This window comes from Lygodium microphyllum, chromosome 13 (genome assembly GCF_053477565.2).
Source record: "Lygodium microphyllum isolate KBCC chromosome 13, Lygodium_microphyllum_v1.1.10, whole genome shotgun sequence".
Lineage (NCBI taxonomy): Eukaryota > Viridiplantae > Streptophyta > Polypodiopsida > Schizaeales > Lygodiaceae > Lygodium > Lygodium microphyllum.
The window spans coordinates 121,206,462-121,215,801 of record NC_141147.1 but is presented as its reverse complement, the minus strand read 5'-3'; positions in this window follow the sequence as shown (position 1 = coordinate 121,215,801).

Sequence of the window (9,340 nt, the reverse complement as noted above, 5' to 3'; positions counted from 1 at the left end):
AGTTTCAAGAGAAGATGAGAGGATGGTTTGGTATGCCATGCTCATTTGTAGGGAAACTAACAATCATAAAAAGCATAATTGCTACTACTATTGTATATATAGCCTCACTTCTTCCTTTTAGCCAAGTAGCTTGGGGAAAAGTGGAGAAAGTAATTAGAGACCTTTTGTGGTCTCATGAGGACAAAAAGTCCCCTACTCAAATCAGCTAGGGATGTACTAACGAAAGCCAAAGAGCTCAATGGCACTAGCTTGGAGAGCTTAGCAAGCAGGGCACAAAGGTTACACTTGACACTTCTTAAAAGGAGGATGCTAGTCAACCATGGATGACTATCCTTGAGTGGCGAATCTCTACCTCTAAGACAAAAGGTACTACATAGAGCAACATTGGGTAGCAAGACATGATTACATGCCCCCAACTTAACAACAAAATCCCTCAGTCAAACGTAGGACAAGTGATGGCTATGAGTTGGCAAAAGGTTCTCAATAATGCTTCCTGGAGCTCAAGAGGAGTAAGGAAGAATAACTCCTCACTAAGCTACAACATATGGCTCTCACCTTTTGATTACGACCTAGAGGTCACTCCTGTCCATCACAACCCCATGTTGTGTAGAGCAGTTCATAATTAGGGACTTGCTATCTAGGCTAATATCTAGGAACACTGACAATATGGTCGGTTGCCATTGGATCAAGCAACTAAACAATTTGGATTGACCAAGCATGAGGCTACTTGGCTCACATCAATGATCCAACAAAGAAAAGATGACTAGCCCACCTCTCTAATCAGAACAGACTACATAGTCCTAAGGGACTTGGTCAACCCATTTGATAAAGCTCTATGGCACTACAAGTCTACACGAGACTAAAGGACCCCTTCCCTTGCAATTATGGTGGGTATGGAGTCAAAGTGGAACAAGGAATGCCCAGTAGCCAAGGTGAAATCTTGGAATAGAAGGTCCAAGAGGATTTAGAGGGCTATACCTTCCTTTAGGATCAATGTGCTATGTTGGCATTTGTCTCTTAAGAAACTCCCCCTATGCACTAGGCTAACAAAGAGTATCTAGGTCTCACCCCTCTATCCATTCTATGGCTAAGCTGAGGAGTCTTAAAAACACATGTTGTAGGAGTGTTTACATGTGGTCCCTACCTAGAAAGCATTCAAAAGGTGGCTCAAAGAAGCTAATCTCCATGGCAACTTTGGGATGATAGTTGCTCTTTTTGCTAACCAAGCCAAGTATAATCATAGCAATTAGTAGCTTATCAAATTGACATGTGGCATCACCATTAGGTTTATCCAATCCAAAAGGAATACATTGTTGTTTAGTCATCATGGAAAGGAGAAGCTTAATAGTTGTCTTGGCCACTTTAGACTTGAAATGCTTATTATTTTACATCCCTTAAATCAAAGCAGTAGTTATACAAGTTGTTCTTCAAGAAGCCAAGTCATATGGCATAGAGCCTCACTGCATCAATATGATGTTGTAACTACTTTATTTTTGATAAATTAACATCATGCATTACAACAAATCGCATATGTAGCATAGGTAATTATGAGTTAAAAAGCTAATTAGAATCTCAAACCTATGCTTCCTTTTTTCATATAAGGGAGGGGAGCCAAATAGGTTGTTTGGGGTAAGGATGAGGAGACTTTTTGAAACACACTCATTTAGAAAACTGAGGGACTAATAATAGGGAGTCACCTGGTCGCTTCTCAAGTATCACCACCCAAATCTCATGGAATGCACAAGCTTAGATAGTTATATTGCTTTTGGGTCTATCTCATAGGGAAGCATCTAGCCACCCACGAAGATTGACACGAGGTTCCTAATGACTCAACTATAGCTGCTAACAACACTCTAGCATCAAGTTAAGAAAGTCACTTGTGTATTAGAACTCCAAGTGGCCAAGCACCACACTTACTTAAATGAGGGTGAAAACAAGGGAGAGTGAAACATTAACCTTTGTACACATAAGGCATAGTCACACACTAGTCCCCCTAAAACAATACTATATTGGGATCTAAGCCATAGTCCCTAAAGAAGTTAATGTTTGGCTCTAAACTCATTATTTTGAGAAGCCACTCGACCAACTGAGTCTACCCAACTGCATGGCAACTTTCATTAGAAAAGTCATCCTCCCACTTCCCACGTACACATCTAGAACATCTTTGTAATTAGAGTCCTGGCACAATTAAGTGGGATATTCAAAACCTATTTCCTTAATTAGTCCTTTAACATGGGTTTGTTTCATACTTTTATGTAATGCACGCAAAAACAAGTGAAAACTGCCCTTTCAACAAAATCCTCTTTTTTCAAACCAGGCAAATACAATGGCATAAACCTATAGTCAATATATTGTCCTTGACCAAACAAAACTGGCTTTGGGCAAAAACACACGAGCCAAATACACTCGGATAGATTGATTAATATTGAGCAAAGTGCTTTGGATTGGAACTACCAATTTGGGCCTTTGCCAAACCATCCACTAACTAGTATAGGTGTAAAAATTACATATCACAACGAACAAAAGTAGAGCAAGGAGTAGAGAATAAACATCAAATATGAGAAGAATAGAAACTACTTTGATTTCTAATGAACTAATATAAAGATGGCTATGTCCACCTGTGTGGTTTCACTGTGAAGTTGAGATGGTGATCTAAACAGATGATAGACAAAGAGCTTAAGGCTAGTTTGAAGAACTCTCACTAGGTGAAAGATAGATTGATGATGGCTTGGGAGGGGTCTTCCTTTTACAACCCAGGAAGGTAGTCTAATCAACCTATTTGACTATATTATGAATCTTCCCTAGTCAACTAGGGAATATTTCCTTTATTGCCCAAGGTCGCTTCTGTGGCCCTAGGACCCCAAAAGAGGGCCCCTGATAATTCCCACACCTCGCAACTCAATGCATCATGCCTCAAGTTGCTACTAATATAATTACTCTATCTAACTTGAAGGCTAGATCCACAAAGGTCACCTTTTTTCCATCCGATCATGTAGACCTCATCCGACATACAAGTCAAGACCCAACGGGCTCACGCATGGCTACTCCTCATAACAGGGGTCTTATAACTTAGAGCATGTTTGATTATTGGTGGCACCTTACAAGGGTGGGATATTAAACATATCCAACAATATGAACTTCTAGAATGCATACAAGCTTGCAGGTTGTTAATCCCATCCTAGACCCATGAAAGTTTCCCTAGAGCCTTGCTACTTATTACGATCTCGAGTGATCTGTTGCACCTTGTGGAGGGACCTATTGAGAAGTAACAAATGATGTATGCTCTAGGAAGAGATGTCCTGAATCCCATATGCACAGTGAGGAGAGTGGAGAAGCTAAAAAGCTATAAAGACATGTACTTGGTTCACTTTTCAATGGAATGTTATTTTGTACTTTGTACTTCATTCTGTGTCTTTGTCATGGTCAGCTCAAGATTGTGTTTATGAGTCCAAGCATACATCTTGGAGCCTAATTCACTTGAGCAATAGTTTGTCTTCTTGTCTATGCCACTATGAGTCTTGTTATCAACTTCCGTCCTCCATAGTCAGTGCTATGCTCTAGATCCATGTTTTGTCACATGGTATCAGAGCCAGTCAAGCATGGCTTAGCTTTCGTTTCTACTCTTCTCCCTACTCCCCCAACTTCTCATAGCTCAGGTCCAGCTCAAGACAAGTGTATGAGTTCATCTCCTACTTCATTCTCACACATCTCTTCTTGGCCACCATAGCCAACCTGCACCCACTCACCTTGGAGGGGTTGGATCTCCACATACATGTTATATCTTCCCAAGCTCCCTTCTAAAGAAACATCCCTCAACTCCATGTGCTCTTACTTGGTACATCAAAGTGTGACATTGTTACCTATGGAGCCTGGCATTACAAAAAATTGACGTCACTACCCAGAATTGCACCGTTTTCAGATAGTACCGAGATCTGTCTCCTACACTTCGCGATCTACTCTACAAGCATAGGGCAATTGAAGCTTACTATATGGGCCATCTATCCATCAAATATTTTGCCAAATGATCCATGCTACAAGCTGCACCAATTGAAAGAACAGTCAGTTATCTGAAACCCTAGAGGAAGCCATAGCCAGAAAATTGAAAAAGCTAGGCAACCTTGTTCTTTTCTCACTACCATCATCAATAGTGATTTTGGTCACTCTGACATCATCTCTAAAGTCTAGTGCAAATCTGGAAGTGCCAAGGAAGCTCAAAATTACCCAACAACATTAAGATCTATTATCTATTGATACTTAAATAGTACTTCTTGGCACTTAAGGGTTTTTGGCATACTCAAGAGTAACTCATCTTCAGCTGCTTCAAAAGCCTATTCTTGGTTTGTAATGATTTGAAATTTTTTTTTGATCCAATTCCTTGTAAGTCCCAATCTGATTGTAAAAGGACAGACATTGGTCGAGTGTTCTCGTGGTAAGACCTCCTTCTAAGATGACTGAACTAGAACAGATAGCAAAGTTTACTGGTGAAGGCTTTCACGCCTAGAAGGAGAAAACCATGTACCATCTCATGAGGAAAGACCTATGGGATCTCTTTGAGGAAGATGATGTAGATGACAGTGCTAAAGAGGAAGATGCTGCAAAAGACCAGCCTAAAACAATGGCATGGAAGAAGATGAACAATAAAGCTCTAGGTATTATTACCTGGGGTCTATCCGATGATGTATCACATCATATTTCTAGCATTAAGGATGCAAAGAAACCATGGGAAGAACTTAACAAGATCTTTGGTACACAAGCAAAGAACTCGAAGGTAAAATTACTTATGCAATTTTATAAGTTGCATGTAAAAGACAGTTCGTCCATGGCTGTACACATCAATAAGTTCAAGAGCTTTAAAACTCAGATGCCGACTCTTAAAAAGAACATTGATGAGGATGAGGCAATAGCAGTGCTACTTGCCAATGTTAATCACGAACCATATGAGAACCTTGTTTCAACACTAAGTAATGTTTCGAGTCTCTCACTTAAAGATATTAATCACTCTCTTCTTGATGAAGAGAACAAACAGAAAAACAAGAATGCAAAAGATGGTATCCCATCATCTAGGGAAAATCTCTTATACACCAAAGGAGCTACTGGACCCAAAGGAAGAGGTTGAGATTCAATACCGACAACAGAAGTCGAATGACATGTCATTATTGTGGTAAGACTGGCCATATTGTCAGTGAATGTCTCCACAAGAAAAGAGCACAACAGATGCAGAATGACCACCACCAAAGTCAATTCATGAATGAAGAAGAAGATGCTTTCGCTACCATCAACAACTCTGACATATTGTTCTAAGGAATTTGTTCCCATAGTGGATCTCTATGTTTCCCTTAGTGGATTTGATTTGCAAAAACCCTTGCCAAAGATGTAAAGTCTCAAGCTTTAACTTGACTAGGCTGCCTATGAGCTAGTCTCCTAGGTCATGTTATCATGTGGGGGGGGGGGGGGGAGGCAAAAGCCAGCAAGTGTAGGGACTCATCATTTGATGGGGGGTGTTGAGAAGTAACAAACGATGTATGCTCCAGGAAGAGATGTCCTAAATCCCATATGCACAGTGAGGAGAGTGGAGAAGCTTAAAAGCTATAAAGATATGTACTTGATTCACTTTTCAATGAAATGCTATTTTGTACTTTGTACTTCATTCTGTGTCTCTATCATGGTCAGCTCAAGATTGTGTTTATGAGTCCAAGCCTACATCTTGGAACCTAATTCACTTGAGCAATAGTTTTTCTTCTTGTCTATGTCACTATGAGTCTTGTTATCGGCTTTCATCCTCCATAATTAGCGCTATGCTCTAAATCCATGTTTTGTCACATGACCTCTTGTCTAAGAGCTGGATCCAAGCATTTGTGTGACAGAACTAATTCTAGTGGCGAAACTTGACGATGTGCTTGGGGATAGCCACATCTGCTTCCCATACACTTGATATGGATTCAATCCATTGGTAGCTTTCTTTAGGAAATACAAGCAAGGCAACCATATTCACTTAAAAGCACCTGGAAAACAATTCTTTTTTAATAGTACTTTTTTGAATTAAATCTACTAAATCAAAGCAACAAAGCAAACAAAGCTTTGTAGCAACTATAAAAGTATACTACTTCCACTTAGGACTTTATGATTATATTTCTTCTAAGTATTTCCATTATATGCTCTTAGAATAGAGCACTTTCAATCCTATGCTTTTAAGAAAAAGAGGTCTTCTTCTAAGTTTGTGTGAGATTCTAATAGTTTTAATATCTTAAAAAAGTAACTTAACTAGGATCGCCTAGTAAATTGAAGGTGGAGGCAGAAGAGGAGTTGTGATCATTATTGCTAGGACTTGCTCTATTCCTATTGTTGCAAGGACTTGTTCTACTGCAAGTGCACTCCTTTTTGAGGCCATTGCATTGTAATGATCTTGATTAGTTCTTGAAGTAGAGTGGATGGAAATGAGCTTGATTGGGAGTAGGTGATGAACTTGGATTGATAAGGATTAGAGGTAGGGTTCTTGGATTTGAAGATATTAGGTTGATGTTAGGGTAGGAGGGCAAGGTATAGAAAGTTGGGCAACAAGTGTATCATCATAGAAGAGTTTGTTAGAGGACTACACCCAAGATAAGGGAGCTCTATCCATTGTTGATGATGATTGTAACTTCTCTTCCTCCTTTAGCTAGAATTTGAGTATCCTCTACTACTCGTAGTGTATCTATGTGATACCCTCCTCCTTTCATATATCAGGGCATCCTATACTACTCGTTGTGTATCTATGTGATATGCTCCTCCCTTTATATATCAAGGCATCTTCTACTAACTATGTATTTATGTGATACCATCCTCCCTCTATAGGTTGGTGTCAGGGGGGAAGGAAAATGGATGTTTGCTTTTAGTATTTGTAGATTAGATCATTGATGTCGAAGAGGGGGCTCTGTTTTGAGATGCTGAAGCAATAAGCATGGTTTTCTACTTTGACATGGTCAACTTTTACAACTTGAAAAAAGAAAATTTATATTTTAGTTTATTTAAAAACAAAAAGGACAATCATCACCATTAGGAGTAATAATTGATGGGAGATATTATTGTTATTTGTGAGAGCTTGATTATATAATCATGTCCTACACATTCAAATAGGTTTTGGCATCTGACTTTTACACTATCACTAGTTGAGCACCATTAGTGGCACTATCAAGTTCTATTTGAGGAGCATGTATAGCTTGAGTATAGTATTTGTCCTGCACCATTATATGATCAGGTCTCTACTTCATCAGCTTTGCAAACTGAAGCATCATAGTTAAAGATTGGTTTTGGTGTTTATGCCTTCTATAGGGAAGAGGTAATCTCTCTCTCTCTCTCTCTCTCTCTCTCTCTCTCTCTCTCTCTCTTCAATTTGCATAGATGACATGTTACAACGTTTCCAAGTCGCTATGGGAGCTCAAGGCCCTTGTTGACACTAGCCAGATCACTAGCTAGACCACATGTTACAACGTTTCCAAGTCGCTATGGGAGCTCAAGGCCCTTGTTGACACTAGCCAGATCACTAGCTAGACCAATCTTTCCAACCCTATACTATCATCTATTCTATCAACTAAACTAATGTGTTACCATGTTAGTAGTGGTGTTTCAAACTAGTATCTAAAAATGGCACCTTAAGTGTGTCACAATGAGAATAGAGTAAGAGGGTCGATTTGATAAGGTCCTTTTGTTTGGGGCTAAAGCTCCTTCTGCACATGTTGTCATTTCATTGAAGAACACAAAACTCTTCATTTCCTTACAATATTTTATATTCATATATGTAGTAAATAGTAGACCATTCAAATTAGAACTACATGTATTGCTTTGATTCCTCTAGATTCTTTCCCTTCAATGTTGCATCCACACATCTCAAACAATAAATCTTGCCAAGTTATAGAAGTTGGAATGCAACTAGCTACTTTTCTATATTGGAGTCTTCTTGATCCAAATTTTTATATGGTTGCAATACAAAGCATTGGACATCATTGCAATGGTTTGTTATATGCATACCTTGGCTAATATGATACCCATTCTACAACATTATTAATTTTGACACATGATTCAGTGGAGAAAAGAAGCCAACTTCTCATGAAAAAACTTATCCAAATCTTCAAAAATATGATGTCTAAGATGTTTGTTTGAGGGAGCATGACATGGAAGGATTATCCAATCACATCTAGCAAAATGATTTTGATTTGAATATACATTATTAAGAGTGAAACCACTTTTATTGTTTATTTGTGCAAGTACAACTCACAAACTATTCTAACACTCCAAGATGACTATAGTAAATATGCTTTTTTGACACATTTTACGTGTAGGGTTTAACACTCTATTCTTTGAATATACGAGAGAGAGAGAGAGAGAGAGAGAGAGAGAGAGAGAGAGAGAGAGAGAGAGAGAGAGAGAGAGAGAGAGAGAGAGAGTGTGTGTGTGTGTGTGTGTGTGTATCTCATTTAAGGGTGTTTTGCAATTGTAAGACAAGTGAATGTAACTATGTCCTTTTGTGCATAGTTGATGTTACTCACATATGGGAATAACCTCCAAAAAACTTGGGAAGAGAGCAAGAGAGAAAAATGCAACTATGTTTCTTTATTTGTGCATAGACAATGTTACTCACATATGAGAATAACCTCTCAAAAACTTTGAAGGAGAGCAAGAGAGAGGATTTCTTTTGTAATAATCAATATTAACATTATTATTTTACATTTCTATGTTTCAACTACCTCCTTTGGTAGGCCCATCAAATTCAAATGAATAATTATTGAACCTAATAGAAGCATACATGGCATGCTTTCCAAGAAACTCATAGTATTACCAAACCTGTCAAAAGCCTACATGGCACGTTTTGCAAGAACCTCATAGCAAACTCTACTATTTTTGAAACATTCAGATTATCTTCATTTCTTTCTCCCCATTAATGGGTGCACCATGCCACCTCTCTCTCTCTCTCTCTCTCTCTCTCTCTCTCTCTGTGAAGAAATGGCACCGACGAAATGCCTGTGATTGATGAAATGGCGCTGACGAAATGTCTGACAAAATGCTTGTGACGAAATACTGTCATGCCCAGTAATCTGTGGACGCTGATGTAATCGCGACCAATTTAAGCCCTGTTTGTGGATGCTGAAACAATTGTTCTCTCTCTCTCTCCCCCCACTAATCTGTGGACGCATCCCTGCAGTCTTCTTTGCAGCTTTTCTTTCTTGAACTAGTCCCCCCCGTGAGCTTCACATTTCTGTCATGCTACAGAATTGTTGATTTAGCAATCATACATCCACGGCTTTCTTGGTTGACATTACAGCTACCTAAGTCGCTGATCGCAGTAGAGCCGCTCATCTTGACTCGA